Raw genomic sequence first — 17776 nt, 5'->3', positions numbered from 1 at the left:
GTGATAAGATGCTTTCCCAATTTGTCAAATGGCGCTGTTTATATCCAGCGAAACCAAAGTCATAAAATGCTTGTTGCATCTGGTTTCTTAGGCCATAGAGATGATTGGAGTCGTTCTGGTCTTCGATCAGCTCTATGGTGAGCTGGCAGAACCACCTTCTTCATTATTAGATTCCCCGATGGGACAGGAGAGCCCGAGAAAACCATGGAAGACGGTGGGGGGTGGGGACGTTCCCTCCCACTGCTTGTAAAAGCAGACAAGTGGCTAATTAGCCACTAGGATTACTTTTACATGAAACCCGACGGCTGGCTGAAAAGAAGGATACCAAGATGATACCTAAACCTGCAGGCATCATTCTGGTTAAACCACTCAAAGTCCAGCAACATACCAGTACGTTGTTGGTCCTTGTTGGGCATATATTGTAATGTTCTTTTTTTTCATGCAGCCTGTGGGCTGAACGAAAAAAGAGATTGATTGGTGGGTATGCCCGCCATTAGAATACCACCCTACATCCACTCACTTCTAATGATGAGCATACATGCACTGTTTTTTTTCAACTGTGGTGGTGAAATCACCTCCTACAGCGCTGGAGTCACTGATTTACGTATCGTGAGAGCAAACGCTTTTGCTGTTAAGATAAATAAATCAGTGCTGCAGCTGAATGGTGTACCTGAAAAGCAAACAATGGTAACAATAAAACATTAACTCAATAAAACAACTTTTGTTTTATTGCAATCTGTGCCAAAAAAAAAAGAGTAAAAAATATATGCCGAAGCATGGGGGCAATCCGCTCCTTATGTTAGGGGCAAATCGCCCCTCCACCCCTGCCCCCCTGCTTTGGCATACAGTGGGGACGGAAAGTATTCAGACCCCTTTACATTTTTCATTCTTTGCTATATTGTAGCCATATGCTAAAATAATTTAAGTTCATTTTTTTTCCTCATTAATGTACACACAGCACCCCATATTGACAGAAAAACACAGAATTGTTGACATTTTTGCAGATTTATTAAAAAAGAAAAACTGAAATATCATATGGTCTGAAGTATTCAGACCCTTTGCTCAGTATTTAGTAGAAGCACCCTTTTGATCTAAGACAGCCATGAGTCTTTTTGGGAAAGATGCAACAAGTTTTTCACACCTGGATTTGGGGATCCTCTGCCATTCCTCCTTGCAGATCTTCTCCAGTTCTGTCAGGTTGGATGGTAAACATTGGTGGACAGCCATTTTAGGTCTCTCCAGAGATGCTCAATTGGGTTTAAGTCAGGGCTCTGGCTGGGCCATTCAAGAACAGTCACGGAGTTGTTGTGAAGCCACGCCTTCGTTATTTTGGCTGTGTGCTTAGGGTCATTGTCTTGTTGGAAGGTAAACCTTCGGCCCAGTCTGAGGTCCTGAGCACTCTGGAGAAGGTTTACATCCAGGATATCCCTGTACTTGGCCGCATCCCTGTCCCTGCAGCTGAAAAAAACTCCCACAGCATGATGCTGCCACCACCATGCTTCACTGTTGGGACTGTATTGGACAGGTGATAAGCAGTGCCTGGTTTTCTCCACACATACCGCTTAGAATTAAGGCCAAAAAGTTCTATCTTGGTCTCATCAGACCAAAGAATCTTATTTCTCACCATCTTGGAGTCCTTCAGGTGTTTTTTTTTTAGCAAACTCCATGCGGGCTTTCATGTATCTTGCACTGAGGAGAGGCTTCCGTCGGGCCACTCTGCCATAAAGCCCCGACTGGTGGAGGGCTGCAGTGATGGTTGACTTTCTACAACTTTCTCCCATCTCCCGACTGCATCTCTGGAGCTCAGCCACAGTGATCTTTGGGTTCTTCTTTACCTCTCTCACCAAGGCTCTTCTCTCCCGATTAGCTCAGTTTGGCCAGGCGGCCAGCTCTAGGAAGGGTTCTGGTCCTCCCAAACGTCTTCCATTTAAGGATTATGGAGGCCACTGTGCTCTTAGGAACCTTAAGTGCAGCAGAACTTTTTTTGTAACCTTGGCCAGATCTGTGCCTTGCCACAATTCTGTCTCTGAGCTCTTCAGGCAGTTCCTTTTGACCTCATGATTCTCATTTGCTCTGACATACACTGTGAGCTATAAGGTCTTATATAGACAGGTGTGTGGCTTTCCTAAGCGAATCCAATCAGTATAATCAAACACAGCTGGACTCAAATGAAGGTGTAGCACCATCTCAAGGATGGTCAGAAGAAATGGACAGCACCTGATTTAAATATATGAGTATCACAGCAAAGGGTCTGAATACTTAGGACCATGTGATATTTCATTTTTTCTTTAACCACTTCAATACCAGGCACTTAGACACCTTCCCGCCCAGACCAATTTTCAGCTTTCAGCGCTGTCGCAATTTGAATGACAATTGCGCGGTCATGCTACACTGTACCCAAACAAATTTTTTATCATTTTGTTCCCACAAATAGAGCTTTCTTTTGGTGGTATTTGATCACCTCTGCGTTTTTTATTTTTTGCGCAACAAATAAAAAAAGACCGAAAATTTTGAAAAAAAACAAGTTTTTCTTTGTTTCTGTTAAAACTTTTTTGTAAATAAGTACGTTTTCTTCTTCAATGACGGGCACTGATACGGCAGCACTGATGGGCACCGATGAGGTGGCACCAATGAGGTGGCACTGATGGGCACTGATGATGGGCACTGATAGGCGGCACTGATGGGCACTGATATGCGGCACTGATGGGCACTCATAGGTGGCACAGATGGGCACTTATAGGCGGCACTGATGGGCACTATTAGGTGGCATTGATGGGCACTCATAGGTGGCATTGATGGGCACTCATAGGTGGCACTGATAGTTGGCACAGATGGGCATGGATGGGCACTGATAGATGGGCACTGATGGGCACAGATGGGCACTGACAGGTGGCATGAATGGACACTGATGGGTGGCACTGATGGCACTGCTTGTTTGCAGTGATGCCCCTAAGGGTGGCATTGCTGGGCATCACTGCAACGTAATGGTGCCAATCAGTGCCCATTTGTGGGCACTGATTGGCACAGATTTGGCACACTGGGCACATGTGGATGGCCATAGGGTACATACCTGGCCATCCACATGTTGCCCCTTCCCTGGTGGTCCTAGTGGCGATCCCTGGTGGTCCAGTGTGGTGATCTGCGGGGGGGCTGCGCTGATAAACAATCAGCGCAGACCCCCCCTGCCAGGAGAGCCGCCGATCGGCTCTCCTCTAATCGCGTCTGTCAGACGCGAGTGAGGAAGAGCCGATCAACGGCTCTTCCTATTGACAGCGTGATCAGCCGTGATTGGACACGGCTGATCACGTGGTAAAGAGCCTCCGCCGGAGGGCGCGCTGCGGCATGTTATCCTGCTGGACGTCATATGACGTCCAGTCAGGATAACAGAACCACTTCCCGGATGTCAATCCGCTATAGGTCGGGCGGGAAGTGGTTAATAAATCTGCAAAAATGTCAACAGTTCTGTGTTTTTCTGTCAATATGGGGTGCTGTGTGTACATTAATGAGGAAAAAAATGAACCTAAATGATTTTAGCAAATGGCTGCAATATAACAAAGAGTGAAAAATTTAAGGGGGTCTGAATACCGTATTTATCGGCGTATAACACGCACTTTTTTCCCCTTAAAATCAGGGGAAAGTCGCAGGTGCGTGTTATACGCCGATCCCCTGCGATCCCGTGGTGTCAAAACTTCAAAATCGCCGACCGCGATTTGAAAATGGCGCCGCCGGCGCCGAAATACACAGAGCCGGTCCTCGGCTCTTTCCGGCGGCTCTCGTTCACTTTCGGCTCCACTCGTAGTCCCGAGCGGAGCTATCCGAACCTACTGGGCTAGGTTCGGATAGCTCCGCTCGGGACTACGAGTGGAGCCGAAAATGAACGAGAGCCGCCGGAAAGAGCCGAGGACCGGCTCTGTGTATTTCGGCACCGGCGACGCCATTCTCAAATCGCGGTCGGCGATTTTGAAGCCCAATATGGCAGGGACAGGGGATCGACGGCTGCAATGGGGCAAGGCTGCACTGGGGAAGGCTGCACTGGGGAAGGCTGCACTGACAAGGCTGCACTGGGGAAGGCTGCACTGACAAGGCTGCACTGACATGGCTGCACTGGGGCAAGGCTGCACTGACAAGGCTGCACTGGGGAAGGCTGCACTGACATGGCTGCACTGGGGCAAGGATGCACTGAGAAGGCTGCAATGATGGGCATTTAAATGTAAGTTTTTTCCCCTTCAACTTCCCTCCTAAAAGTTTTTTTTCCTTAAAATTCCCTCCTAAATTGGGGTGCGTGTTATACGCCGGCGCGTGTTATACGCCGATAAATACGGTACTTTCTGTCCCCACTGTATATGCTCTTTTTTCAATTGTGATGGTGAAATCACCTCCTACATCGCTAGAGTTGCTGATTTACGTATCGTGAGAGAAAAATGCTGTTGCTGTCAAGATTGATAAATCAATGCTGCAGCTGAATGGCGTACCTACAAAGAAAATAATGATTAACAATAAAACACAGTAAACAGTAAAGTGTGAAAGAATTACATACCTGCAAAGCAAACATGATAAAACATAGTAACAATAAAACATTGCAGTTAAGCATACAATACAGTAAAACAGAGCAGAACAATAGAGAGAGAATAGTGAGAGAAGAACAAGAAAAACAACTATTTTTGGCTTTTTAATTTTATATATATTTTTTACTTATTTTTTTCTAACTGTAACGGTTCCAGGTTTGGGTCTCTCAAAATGCGATGGCATCTTTGGAGACCCTGTGATATTGTGTCCTATGACTGTGCAGTGCTGTACCCTACGCTAATACTCCACTAGTGTGTGGTAGCGTTGGAAACATTCATCGATGCAGAGAGCAGGTTGGTCAGGACAGGAGGGACAATAAAAGCAGGCGTCACGCCTGTATCCGCATTTCCTAAAGACACAACATCTTCTTTGGGGGTTCGTTGGGTAGGGGTACCACGGAGGACATACGGAAAATGTCTCTCATGCAGCCGGCTTGCTGCATTTGCATTGGGAAGTTGGGGCACAGCACTGTCTGGAAACAGAAGGGCTGTGATGACCTCTTCCTGGAATTTAAGGAAGGATCCAGTTCATCCTGATGCCTTGTATAGAACATAAGCATTCAGCAGAGCCAATTGAAATAGGTATAGACACTTTTTGTACCAGCGTCTGGCTCTACGGGCAGTTAAGTACGGTGCCATCAACTGGCTGTTGAGGTCCACCCCTCCCATATTAAGGTTGTATTCGTGGACACAGAGGGGTTTCTCCACAACACCAGTTGTTGGAATTTGGACTGTCGTATCTGCATTAAGAGAGGACAGAACAAAAACATTCAGTGAATCCCTTCGCTTCACTGCAAGTAAATTATAACATCTCAAGCAGGCTCTCTCCACCAGCCTAAGAATCTACAAACCACTAGGGTAATCCCCGGCGATTAGATTGCACGGTGCCACATGCGCCAATTCCGCAATCAAAAAGGTGACTAAAAAGTGGCATGCTTGTGTAATAATTGTCTAAGTACAAGTGGTACCCCTTTTCGAATAAGGGTGACACCAAGTCCCACACATTCTTACCCTATGTAGTCTGGGCAGTTCTCGGGCTTCACATGACTATCTTTTCCCTCGTAAACCATAAAACTATATGTATAGCCTGTTGCCCTGTCACAGAGCTTATAGAACTTGACCCCATATCTGGCACAATTGCTGGGAAGATACTGTTTGAAAGACAACCGGCCAGAAAACGTAATCAGGGACCCATCAATGCAGACAACTTGATCGGGAGTAAACAAGGCTGCAAACTGTTGAAGTGGTTTACAAGGGGCCGAATCTTGTAGAGCCGATCAAATCCAGGGTCACCCAGAGGACGACAGAGTTCATTGTTTTTGAAGTGCATAAATCACAAGATCTGCTCATATCTAGCCCTGGTCTTGGATGCAGAGAACATGGGCCTATGGTGAATTGGGTCAGTGGACCAATATGACCGCAACTCACTCTTTTTAGTTATGCCCATGAGGAGGGATAGGCCCAGGAAGGTTTTACATTTGGAAACCGTAATAGGTTTCCAATCTCTGGCAAGGGTCAACTGGGGATTAGTGGCGATTAATTGACCAGCATACAAATTGCTTTGGTCCACAATAGCTCTATAGAGAGCTTCCATGAAAAACAGTGAATAAAAATCAAGTGAAGTAAAATCAACTGTTTCCACTTGAATTCCGGGTTGGCCAGTGAATGGGGGAAGTATGGGTGCTGCAGAAGTGGTGGGCTCCTAATTAGGATTGGCAAATGCAGCAGAAAGGGCACTATGGGCTCGACTGGCCTGTTTGGCTTCTTGGTGGCTGCGGGACACTACTTGTGCTAGTCACTGCACCAGCTTAAACCACACTTATGGGACTCGCCACGTCACCATGTGATACTGCAGTGCTGGTTTGACTACGACCAGGGTGTACTAGGCCGCTGGTGCTTGCAGTTCACCAGAAGGATGAGCGGCACTAGTACTAGCTCTCTGCTCCATACGAGAGTCCTGTGGTTCTTGCACCTCAACAGAAGAACGGGGTTGGGTACGCCTGACCTTGGCAGGGACCACTACTTCGTCGTCAGAGCTATCTGTCAGGGTGCCACTGCTGTCTACAGAATCAAATTCTGAGCCTGAATCTACCAGATGGGTAGCTTCCTCTTCACTCTCACCTGTCATGCTCAGAAATGTGTAGGCCTCTTCAATAGTGTACCTTCAATTGGACATTGTGGCCTCTAAATTTACTGGTACAACTAGTGAGACTCACAGGCAAAAAAGAGCACCTGTCAGGAATGGCTTCACCTGCTAGTGGCACCGTCAGATCTATGGGCCGCAGTACCGGTGTCCACCAGCAGGTGTCTCCCGGCAGTCTGGAGCCGACATCATCTCCTGCAATCAGACGTCACCTGAGACCGATTGCAGGAGGTGTGTATTTATACCTGGCAGATGCTGCACACATTTGGCTTGGTATTGTTCCCTGAGCCCTGACCAGTGTTCGCTAACCAGTTATCCTGTATCCTGATTCTGTATCCTGTGTTCCTGTTAACCTTTGACCCTTTATCCGTTCCTGAACCCCTGCCCTGCAGCCTGATCCCTTCCGCCTGTTCCCCCTGTCTCCTATTAACCTTTCCCGGCCGTGTCTTGTTACTAGCCCAATCTGCTTGATCTCCCGTGTATGACCCTGGCTTGTTTACGATTACATCTTACTCCTGTATATACTTTTGGTTTAGGCAGTTACTTGTGTGTGCCACTGTGGTTGGTTGCTGGTTAATTGCTGTTTATCTAATTGGAGGTGTGCTTACTTTTGTTTATTTACTTTTCTTATAATAAAATATATAACTTTTCACTTTACACATGTTTGGTTCACTCTGTTGCAGTCCACAAAGTTCTGGTCACACCAGTTCATGACAGCACCTGATTGTCAGTGACTGCTTCAAACGTTACCAAAAAAACTGTTAGCGTTCGCAGGGATCAGGCCTGACTCTGCGAACGCTGCAGTTATGTTTTTTAGTGTTTTGTAATTGACAGTGATCGATTGATACTGCACTTGGGTGGGCTGGGATGGGCAGAGGGGCTAAACGCAGGTGCTAGCAGGTATCTGGGCTGATCCCGCTAACGCTGAGTTTTTGGGAACCCTAAACTAATGGGGACGCTAATATAGTTCTGATCAAAGATATGGATCCGTTCAGATACTATACTACTAAGGGAGGTGTATAGTGCGTACGTGGGTGTTAGCGCTACTGGAACTAATCTGATGCTGCCTGGGGTGACGCAGACCCTGGCGCTAAAAACTGATGTCACCCACCGGGTGATCAGGGGGTTAAACCTTTTATTAGGTAATATATGGCGGGTGTCCTAACGCTATAAAAAAAATAACTAACTAACTAACTAACCAGCATCACCCGTGACACTAATATGGTGATCACTGGTGACGGGGGGAAAGGGTTAACTGGGGGTGATCAAGGGGTTAAAACCTTTATTCGGTAATATATGGGGGTACCCTGATACTATAAAAGACTGACGGTGAAACTAACTGGCTAACCTGTGACACTAATACAGCGATCAGAATATAGATCTATACACTGTATTAGTGACACTGGTGACAGGGGGTGAAAAGGTTAACTGGGGGGGGGGCGATCAAGGGGTTAAACCTTTATTAGTGGGGTACCCTAGACCTACCAGGGCCTACTACTAACTGCCCTAACACTTATTAGTCACAAATGACACCAATGCAGTGATCAGTGAAAACTGCACTTGGTGACACTGTGACAGGGAGTGAAGGGGTTAACTGGGGGGAACAATCGCAGCGGGGGGTGACAAGTGTACTGGTGTTAGTGTAGTGTTGTGCAACTCACGGTTAGATGTCCTCTCTCTGGAATGGAAAAGAGTTCCACGAGGGGAGATGACATCATCTCCTCTGCCTGTGTTTACACTTACAGGCAAAGGGCAGTCTCTCATTCGCTAGAACCGATCACCAGGTCCAGGCCAGAAATCATTGGCCTGGGCCTGGAGACTGATTGGTTCTGAAGCAAATCCGATTGCCATGTGCACGCCCAACGCATACCTATGGAGATTTGCCCAGGAGATCCGACCTGTTGAGTATAATGACGGCGGCTGGGCGGCTACTGGTTAAAGTGTAAACCCACTTTCCTGACAAACTTCCATGGTAGCATACGTTTGGGTATCCCCACCCTCACTCCTACCCCATAGGACCCCACTCCCACCCTCACTCCTACCCCATAGGACCCCACTCCCATAAATTTTCATGCTGGGCCAGAGGCCGAGTTTCTTTTTTTTGTCCTTCTCACTAATAGGACCATTTTGTATTAAGTTTCCTACCTTTTCGGAAGACGTGGCGACCGGGTCACAGGCGGGACAGCCGTGTGGATATAAAGAGCATCCTATGGTGTCTAGAAGTTCTAAGATTGCTCCTGTAGTCACTGAATGCCCAGCTAACAGCAGGGTGGTGAATGGCACACATGCGCAGAAGATTAACAACTGTAATAACAGAAGCTCTGCCAATGGCGAGCAGTTGCACCAGGTCAGATGCCCTGCTAACAGGGCGTGACCTCTAAAGTGTGCCCAGCACAATGGTGTGCCTACCTCTGGGATCCAGGTCGCCCTGCGGATGCCAGGATATGTGAGTATGTTTGGCTTGAGGTCAGCAGAAGGGACCAGACGCTATGCAGGCTGCTAGGGAGTAACTCCTCTTTTATGTTACAAAAGGAAAAATAAATAAATAATAACAAAAATGAAAACATATAAAGAGGACTATGCTCTGATGTGCATTGCAGCATTTTCATCAAAGTTTGGTGCAGTTGCTTTCTGTCCTGAACAGATATCTGTTTGTTTTAGCGTAGTGTAGTGGTGCTCTGATGTAAGAGTTCTGGCAGTGGTAGTATTCCTTTAGCAGTGGTCAACCCCTTAGGGCTTACTCTTTTACAGTGTCAGAGTCCAAGAACAATTGAAGAGAGAGAGTCCTCAATTACGTAGTCAGCAAAGAGCTCCACTTCTGGGGGAGAGGTTGCTTACTGGCCTTTTCCATATTTGTGCCATCCGTACGTATATTATGGGTACCTAGTTGCTCTTCTGATGGGAAGATACAGCTTTGGTCTTGGATGGTTGGACCCACAGGTCAAGCACTTCAGGCCATGTGGGTCAATCAGTCACCTTCAAGCCTCTGACTGTGCCAGGAGGAATCCTTTGCTCCAGCAACAATAAGTAAGTTTTGCTAGCCAACGTGGTTCTTATCATCTCTAGGGACAGCAATTCCAATACCAGCAGATGTGATTTTAAGAGGAGTACTATTGTTGCTAAGAGGGATGCCTATTTCCAACTTCCAGAGCTGTCTTCTGACATACCTCTGTTTCTAAATGGATTAAGTCCTCATGCAGCATATATGTCTGCTGGTTGGGTTCTCGATTCACTCCTCCGCTAGACAGGGATTCCTGTCAAGTATACAGAGGCAGTTCTCAGAACACTACAATAGATTGGCTGGCCAGTCTTTCAAAAAGGGTCATGTGAATCTTACGCAAATCCTTGTGTATCTGAGAGCTTAATCCATCATGGTTCAGGATGCATAGTTTTTGCCACTAGAGCATACTGGTGGTAGGATGCTGGGTAATTCTGGCTTTTCCTCTCTTCACCTGTCAGCATCTCAATACCTGTTGATCAGGACCATGGTCTCTCCCATCCTCATATCGGGGTGTGCTCAATGGAAATGGCCTCCAGTGTCCTGAAAGGTTTTTTTTCTCAACGTTGACCATGCAAAAAGCCCAGTGATTCATGTCTCGCAAACAGGCAGATAAAGCCTTGGGTGCTGGCACAAAATCTTCTGTGCTGCTGCGTTATTGCCAGTGGAACTGCCCTGACGGGAAGTTGTTTTGCCAGTAGAACTCCCCGGTTGGGAAGTTGGATTGAAGATTCTGGTTTTCTGGCCAGCTCTTTCATACTCCCTTCACCTTTTGTCACCTAACAGCAGGCTTCTTAGTCTCCAGTGAGGCTGAACAACATCACAGCAGTGTCCTACATCAGGGGGCAGGTCAGAACCTGCAGGGTCAATCCACTGAGAAGAGGTAGAGATAACAGATCTGGGTGGAGTAGAAATCTTCCTTATCTCTCTTTAGTCTACATAGAATTTCTGGGAAGAATCCATATTCTGTGACCCAGTTGGGCAATAAATGGTTCCTACATCCAAGTCCCTCTAAGTGGATTTTATCTCTGAACAAGATTTCAGAGTTAGATCTGGTAGCATCCCCTTACTGTTACAAGCTGGAAAGCTTTCCCCTAGGGGCCTGGGCCTGGGCCTGGGCCAAGCCCTGGGTGTGGATGCTGTGTCAGATCAGGAAAAGTCTCAAGCCATATGCTTCCAGTTTGATCCATATACAGATTTTTTTGGGGGGGGTCTGTTGCTTAAGACCATAGCAATTTTTGCAGTAATTCACTATTGGCCAAACAGGCCTTGGTTCCTGCCTTTGATATCGGGGTATCGGATTGAAGTCCTTTCTTCTCCGGATGAGATCTTCTGTCGTAGAGAGCAATATTCCACCCTGGTTCATCTCTTCCAGTTTCTCATCCTGGCAGGAAGAGACTGATCAGGCTTGGCTGTTGTTTATCTAAGCTAATTTCTATAAATCCTACAAAAGGATTTGAATAGAGCTTGTTCAGTTTGGACTGCTTTGTTTTCTTTGCTTCAGTCCTCTGGCCAGGTGCATTCTGGATTTCAACTGATCCTAATGTTCTCTTAGAGGGCAGATCTCTGCAGTCCCTGTCATGTTCAATGTCTCATGGGTAGACTATCCCCTATTCATCTAATGCTTTGATGGGCGGGGGCTGCATCTGAGACTCGAAGGAGAGCCAAGACTCTCTAGGTGGGGTTTACTACTTGCTCTGAACTTCCTTGCCGGCTCCAGATGAGATCTTTTTGCAGTCCAGCATGGATAGAGACTAAGCTATGAAGTCATGCACTCTAAGGGCTCTCTCTTCAGCCAGGAAGTTTGCCAAGATCAAAGCTTTAGGCTGGGAAGGATCCTTTGGTGACTTACAGCTTCCGGTGGCATCCCCTCCAGTCCAGTTGGAGTAAGGATTGAGCCATGATGTCAATCTCTAGGGCTACATCATCCGCAGGAAGCTTGGCCAGAATCAGGGCCTTTAAGGCCCCTTGACAGCTTGCTGCTCCAGATGGAATCTCTATCAGTCCAGTTTTGAGTAAAGTGTCATGAAGGCAGCCTTTCTGTGGGTTCTTTTTCCTCAATCAGGAGGTTTGCCGGGATCTGGGCCTCGTGCCGAGAGGGATCCTTGTTTTTTTTTGCCCAGTACTGGTAGTGTTTACATCCATACTGGGTGGCAATCTGAGGTGGCTTCAGCATTCTATGAGAACAAAGCATTTGTTCCTCCCATATGCAGGACCCACCAAGAATAACTGGTTCCATGCCATGGGTATTGGGATACTTAGAGCATGCTGTCAAGCTACAGCTTTGCTCAGTTTTAGGACATATTTGTCACTCTCTCTAGCAGAATTAGCAGAGGCGGAGATGTCATCCAGAATTTTTGCTGGAGGAGTCATTCCAGCTAGCCATTAGGCTTATAAAGCTTAGGGCTTGGTTTCTACGGAAACAGGAATAGTTGTAGGAGGATGACATGTCTTCCATTAAAGCTGTTCTGGCTCATTGTGGGGTGTAGCCAACTTCATTATGCTGTTAATATCTATCCATAGGGTTTCTGTTGGCTATTATTGAAACCCTACTTTTCCTACATCCCACCCTTGTTTCTTGGGGGGGCTAGTTAGTTCCCAAACGTATGCTGCCATGGAAATCTGTCAGGAAAACTGAAAATTTACTAACAAATACTTGCCGTAATTTTCCTTTCCTGATGGACTCCAGCACAGCAGCAGTTCTCTCCCAGAGTCATGAGTAGGCTAGTTAGTTATTATGAGAGTGGGGTCCTATGGGGTAGGAGCAAGGGCACCCAAACGTATGCTGCCATGGAGTCCACCAGGAAAGGAAAATCACAGTATTTGATAGTAAATTTTCAGTTTTTGTTGAGAAAAAAAAATTGATTTTAAGAATTTTTAACAAATTTTGTTGCAGATTCCTATCTTTTTCTGAAGAAACTACAGTTTGTTTGGCCATGTCTATTCCAGACTAATTCCTGAATGAGATTTTACTTGTGCTGTATATCAGAGCCGACTTCTGAGAAAATCTGTGAGCCAATCAGAAAAGCAGAAATGAATTTCTTGATCATACATCAAAAGGATACAGGCTGATAATTCACTCACCAATAGGTGATCAAATACTGGCAAATCAAAGATGTAAGGACAGTCCACATCAACCCCCTCTCACTCCTACCATGCCTTTGCTTTTTTTTTTTTTTGCTAGTGTCCTTGGGTGACGACTCCTCTCCTTCAGAAAGAAGTGTGTTCCTTTTTTTTCATTAAATTTCTTCTAGCAAGTCTCCTGGCTGCTACATTGCCTTCGCCGCACCTCTCAACAGCTCTCCATATTGGTTGACTCTGAAGCAGTGCCTTGGGAGACCATACCAGGACCCCACAAGCTAGATACATGGCTGGTCTGTAATATCACCTGGAGATCTTACTTTGCTCACCTTGGTATGACAAGTGTTGGTTTGCAGAGTTCCCCTTTAAAAAGAACCTAGAGAAGTTAGCCTTTGAGAGGGAACACCTGTTTGGTGAGCCCTTGGATTCTTATAGCAAGAAAGTCACAGAAAGCAAGAGTTCTCTTCTGCCACAAAATAAAATAAAACCTCTGACTAAAAAGGCTATGGTATCTTCTGGCCTTCACATTAGAGGCTCTGGTGACTCTGTGACATCAGCTTAACTTGATCTATGCCTTTCCCCCTTGGAGGCTATTTCTTCACTTCCTCAAGATGATTGAAGTGGAGAGCATTACAATGATCCTCATTAAACTGAATTGGTGGGAAAGGTAAACGTGTGGTGCTCCAAGATTCAGACTCCTAGCATACTTTCCGTGGGCCCACCTGGATCATCCAGACCTTCTGTTCCAGCCAGTTTCTGTCACCTGCTGTAAAGGATTGGCTGTTGAAGCCCAGGTACTAGGAGACGGCAGGTGTACTTCTCTAGGTGTAAAGACTCTTGTGAGAGTTTGCCAGGAAGGTAGAGAGGATGAGTCATAAGAGGGCCAATCAGAGCTGCAGAGCTGGAGGTGTGCCTCTGTTAAATCCAGGAAGTGAACAGACAGCAGCTTCAGCTGTCCACAGTTAAAATGGATGCAGCCAGACTCAGTGGAGAGAGATTTCTGCAGCATATTTGGCAAGTACAGAATCACAGTATATATAAAATAATATGCAAAGTGGTTGGAGGGAAACTTCTGAATGGCAAAGATGTTTTTATTACAAAGTATGTGAGCAGACTGCAGTTCCTCTTTAGCAAGGGCCTTTGTACGGGGTGTCACTCCCAATGTTCCTCCTATACATTCCCAGTTGATACCATGGGTTCTTTCTGGTTCTGCCGCTCAAAGAGCACCCTTTGATTACGTTAGGGACATTTCTCTGCCCATGCTTAGTCCTAAGGTTGCCTTTCTCGTTGCCATCACTTTGTTGAGGCAAATCTTAGTTTATGTCCTTGGTCTTTAAAGAACCTATGTTTTGAGGCCCAAGTCCTCATTGCTGTGTTACACCTTAGCCAGTACTTCTTAGGTCCCTTTCACACTAGCAGTCCGATCCGGTTTGCCTGTTCATTTTTCAGACCCTCCATTCTCCTTTATGGCAGCAGCATGTGTCCTTTTACATCCGCCTAAATCCAAACAATCCGCTAAAAACAGACAGATGGGGATCCCTTCCCCTGCTGTATAGCGGATTGGATGGCAGTCAGGTGTAAACGGACATGCGGACCATTTACATTCGACCGCCCTCAGAAGAGAGCAGGCTGTGTCAGCTCTGCATGAGCAGACACAGACCAGCCATCCACTTGCTCAGTGGGGATCAGCGGACAGATCCCCCGCTGAGCAAGCAGACTCCTGGCAGAGTTTTCCCTGTGAGAAAAGGGGATTACCTTGCCTGTGTCTTGTGCCTGAGCATCCAAAGGAAGTTTCTCACTATTGTTGGATGTGGTGCATGCTATTCACATTTTACCACTTGGCTACAACCTTTTGACACTGTCATTCCTGAAGGACCCTGCAAGGATCATCTGGCTTCTCAATCCCCTGTTCCTAGGTGGATTTGGCAACTCCTTATTCAGGCATATGATCTCAGGGGCAAGGCCCCCCCTCTTTCCAGTCAAGTGCACTCCACTAGAAGCTTTAATACCACTGGGGCTTTTCAGTATTAAGCTATAGTTCCTCAAATATGCAACCTGTTGGGATTTGTTTGCTGTGTTGCCCACCACACACAGTTGGACTTCTTTGGAACATCCCATTGGTGACTAAATTAACAGCCTGTGTCCTGAAATTTACATTGAAGAAAAAAGGATTTTTGTCTTGCCTGTAAATTTCTGTTTTCGGAGTACACTTTTTGGTCCACTGTTGTTTTGCTTGCTATAAAACTGAAGGTTTAGTGGGAGGGGTTAAGCTGGACTGTCTTTAACACGTTGACATTGGTGACTAAATCTGCAGCCTGCGTTTTGTGACATACTTCAAGAAACAGATTTTACAAGTAAGAAGAAAAAAAAAAGATTGACTTACCTGTAAATTCCATATCTTGGAGTACAGTACAGGGCACAGACAGACGATTCATAGATCCTGGGTTATATGATGATACCTTCAGGTGATTGGACATGCTTCCTGGGTGTCTCTCTATAACCCTATCCCATTTCCTCTTTTTTGTTGCAACTAATGCAGAGTAATATAGGCTTATAAGCAAGGGGGGGCTCATGTCCTGTACTCCAAGATATGGAATTGACTGGTAAGTATAAATTCTATTTATCCTAATCATACAGTACAGGCAGAATATTCACAGAACAGGGAATGTCCCCAAGCATTGAATGAGAAGGGTGGGCAACAACTAGCCAAACAGAACTGTACCAACAGGTATCAAAAGACCCAACATCAGATATTCAACTTCAGAGTCTTGCTGCAAAAATCTTGTGAGCGAAAGCTGCATCCACCAAAGATTGTTGCCCAGCTTTGTAAGGCTGGACAGCCAGAGGCTTGATGTCCAAATACCCAGGAGACTCACACCAACCTGGTGGAGTGAGAACATTGGGAGAGCTTTTTCTTTTTAAGTGTATGCTCTTAAGAGGAGTTGTCTTAGCCATCTAGTGATGGTAGATTTTGTGGCAGGGTGGACTATGGAGTCCATATGTCTGATCAAAGCTGCAGTTTCGAGGTAGACCATAATGGCTCCGACTACAACCAGGCAATGAAAAAAGATTTCCTTTGGATGAGAAGGGCATAAGGATAGTATGACTATATGTTTTACTACAGGAGGAATGATGGCCTTGGGCATAAGACTACCTTGTTAAGACTGAAGAGTGGCACCTTCCAGCGGAGGGCCGCTAGCTCAGAGACACATCATAGAGAGATGTGATGGTAACCAAGAAGTCTACTTTGTGTACTATCTCAAGGGGATTTCTCTGATGGGTTCAAAGGGTGGTTGCTGCAGGGCAAAGGGAAGCATATTGAGGTCCCAAGGAACCACAGCGTACCTGCAAGAGGGTACTGATCCAAGATCAACGTAGGATAAAGGTCTTCACAAGTGAGTGCAAGATCAGGAGTTTTTAGAAAAGAATGGACAAGGCTGAAACCTGTTCTTTCAGAGTGCCTAAAGTTCTGGTCAGAGCCTAACTGGAGGCACTTGTAGTGCACAGTGGAAATGCTGTAGATCTGAGGGGGACATGCAAGGAAGATAAACACAAAAAACAGCATTTTTACTTGCACGATTATATGACAGACATCAGCAGAGCTTTCCCCTCAGATCTACAGCAACTGCACTTCCAAGTGCACAGTGGATTTGCCTTTAGTAAATTAACCACAATGTATTTTCTGGGCGTAAAGTGCCTGTGTTCATTCTAGGCAAAGACTGATTTCTAGATATTATAGATCTTTCTGGAAGTGATTTTTCTTGAGATTAGCAGTGGGGGGGTTACATACGGGGTCGGTCTTAAGCTAAGAGTGATTTCTCCAATAGGGAGAAGAGGTCCACCTTAGGACACTAGCAAAAAAACTGATGACTTGGAGTGTAGTAGGGTTATAGTAGGCCACCTGGGGCGTTTTTAACAAAAGCTTTGCCAGTGTCCAATCATTTGAAGGTAGCAGTCTATAACAAAAGGTATATAAATATTCTGTCTTGTACTGTACAATTAAGATAGCCTTGCTTTAAGTTTTACATTTAAATATGTTTGTGCCAATGAGTGAGGGTGCAACAGGAAAAGCTGTCATTCACCATATCCTATTAGCACATGCCAGCTGTAAGGGGGTGGCATAAGCAGTGTAATATTACAAGGAGTGAGTCTAGCTGAGAGGAGGCAAGGAGGTGAAATGGGAACAAAAAACAATACCTACCTTTACAGCTCTACATTGAAATCAACATGTGGAAAGGTTAAGGTGAGCCTTAAGTTTGTACTGCCTCCTATGTATTTTTACTTTTGCACAACTGTGTTAGGGACTGCTATGGTTGAGTGATCTCAGTGAGGGTGTACAAACTCTTCCAAAGCTATCAAATCTCTCCCCTTTGCTGTTGTTGCCTGAGAGTTGGAAGGCTATGCCATACTGCTATTGGTAGTATAGAGATGCTCCCGAGTGTTTATAAAAAACAAAAAACAGTTATTAAATATTTGTGAGGGTCTGTTTTAATACATCTAATATAAACTTATGCCCAGCTTTCCTGAAAGGCTAGTCCCTAAAATAAAATTCTACAAGTGTAGACACATTAGTTTGGTTTCTAGTTGTTAGTGGGGCCAAAACAATGTTAGTTTTCAACTGCAGTGGCATGAAAATTTTAAGAAGGATATTTCTCGTAAATTAATTTAATAATGTTTTTTGTTTTCTTTAGGAAACTCCATTTGTGCCAAAATCGAATGTTAATAGTGTATGTGGCCAGCAGCTTAAGTTGTATTCAAACTGTCCCACTGATATACTTCTTCAAATGTTGTGATAAACATACCCTTTACAACAGTTTAATTTCAAAATTAGGCAGTACAGTGCTGAAGGAACGGCAGTGATGTCTGATAGTTGTCATAGTGATTTACCAAAAGTGGAGCACACAGAATCTGGCGCAGCTGTGTATAATAACCAATAAACTTTAGGAGTCTACCACACACAGATTATCTAGATAACATTGGCTTTATTCT

The 17776-nt window shown here is 45.5% G+C and overlaps 1 protein-coding gene across 3 annotated transcripts in view; it reads left to right on the top strand.

Moving 5' to 3' along the window:
- PHYHIPL (phytanoyl-CoA 2-hydroxylase interacting protein like) overlaps positions 1 to 17776 on the top strand; it is a 224061-nt gene that overhangs the window by 204560 nt on the left and 1725 nt on the right. The gene's annotated exons all lie outside the window — the stretch shown is intronic.

The sequence above is a fragment of the Aquarana catesbeiana genome, linkage group LG08 (assembly GCF_042186555.1).
Source record: "Aquarana catesbeiana isolate 2022-GZ linkage group LG08, ASM4218655v1, whole genome shotgun sequence".
NCBI lineage: Eukaryota > Metazoa > Chordata > Amphibia > Anura > Ranidae > Aquarana > Aquarana catesbeiana.
This window is presented reverse-complemented; position numbering and strand designations above follow the sequence as displayed.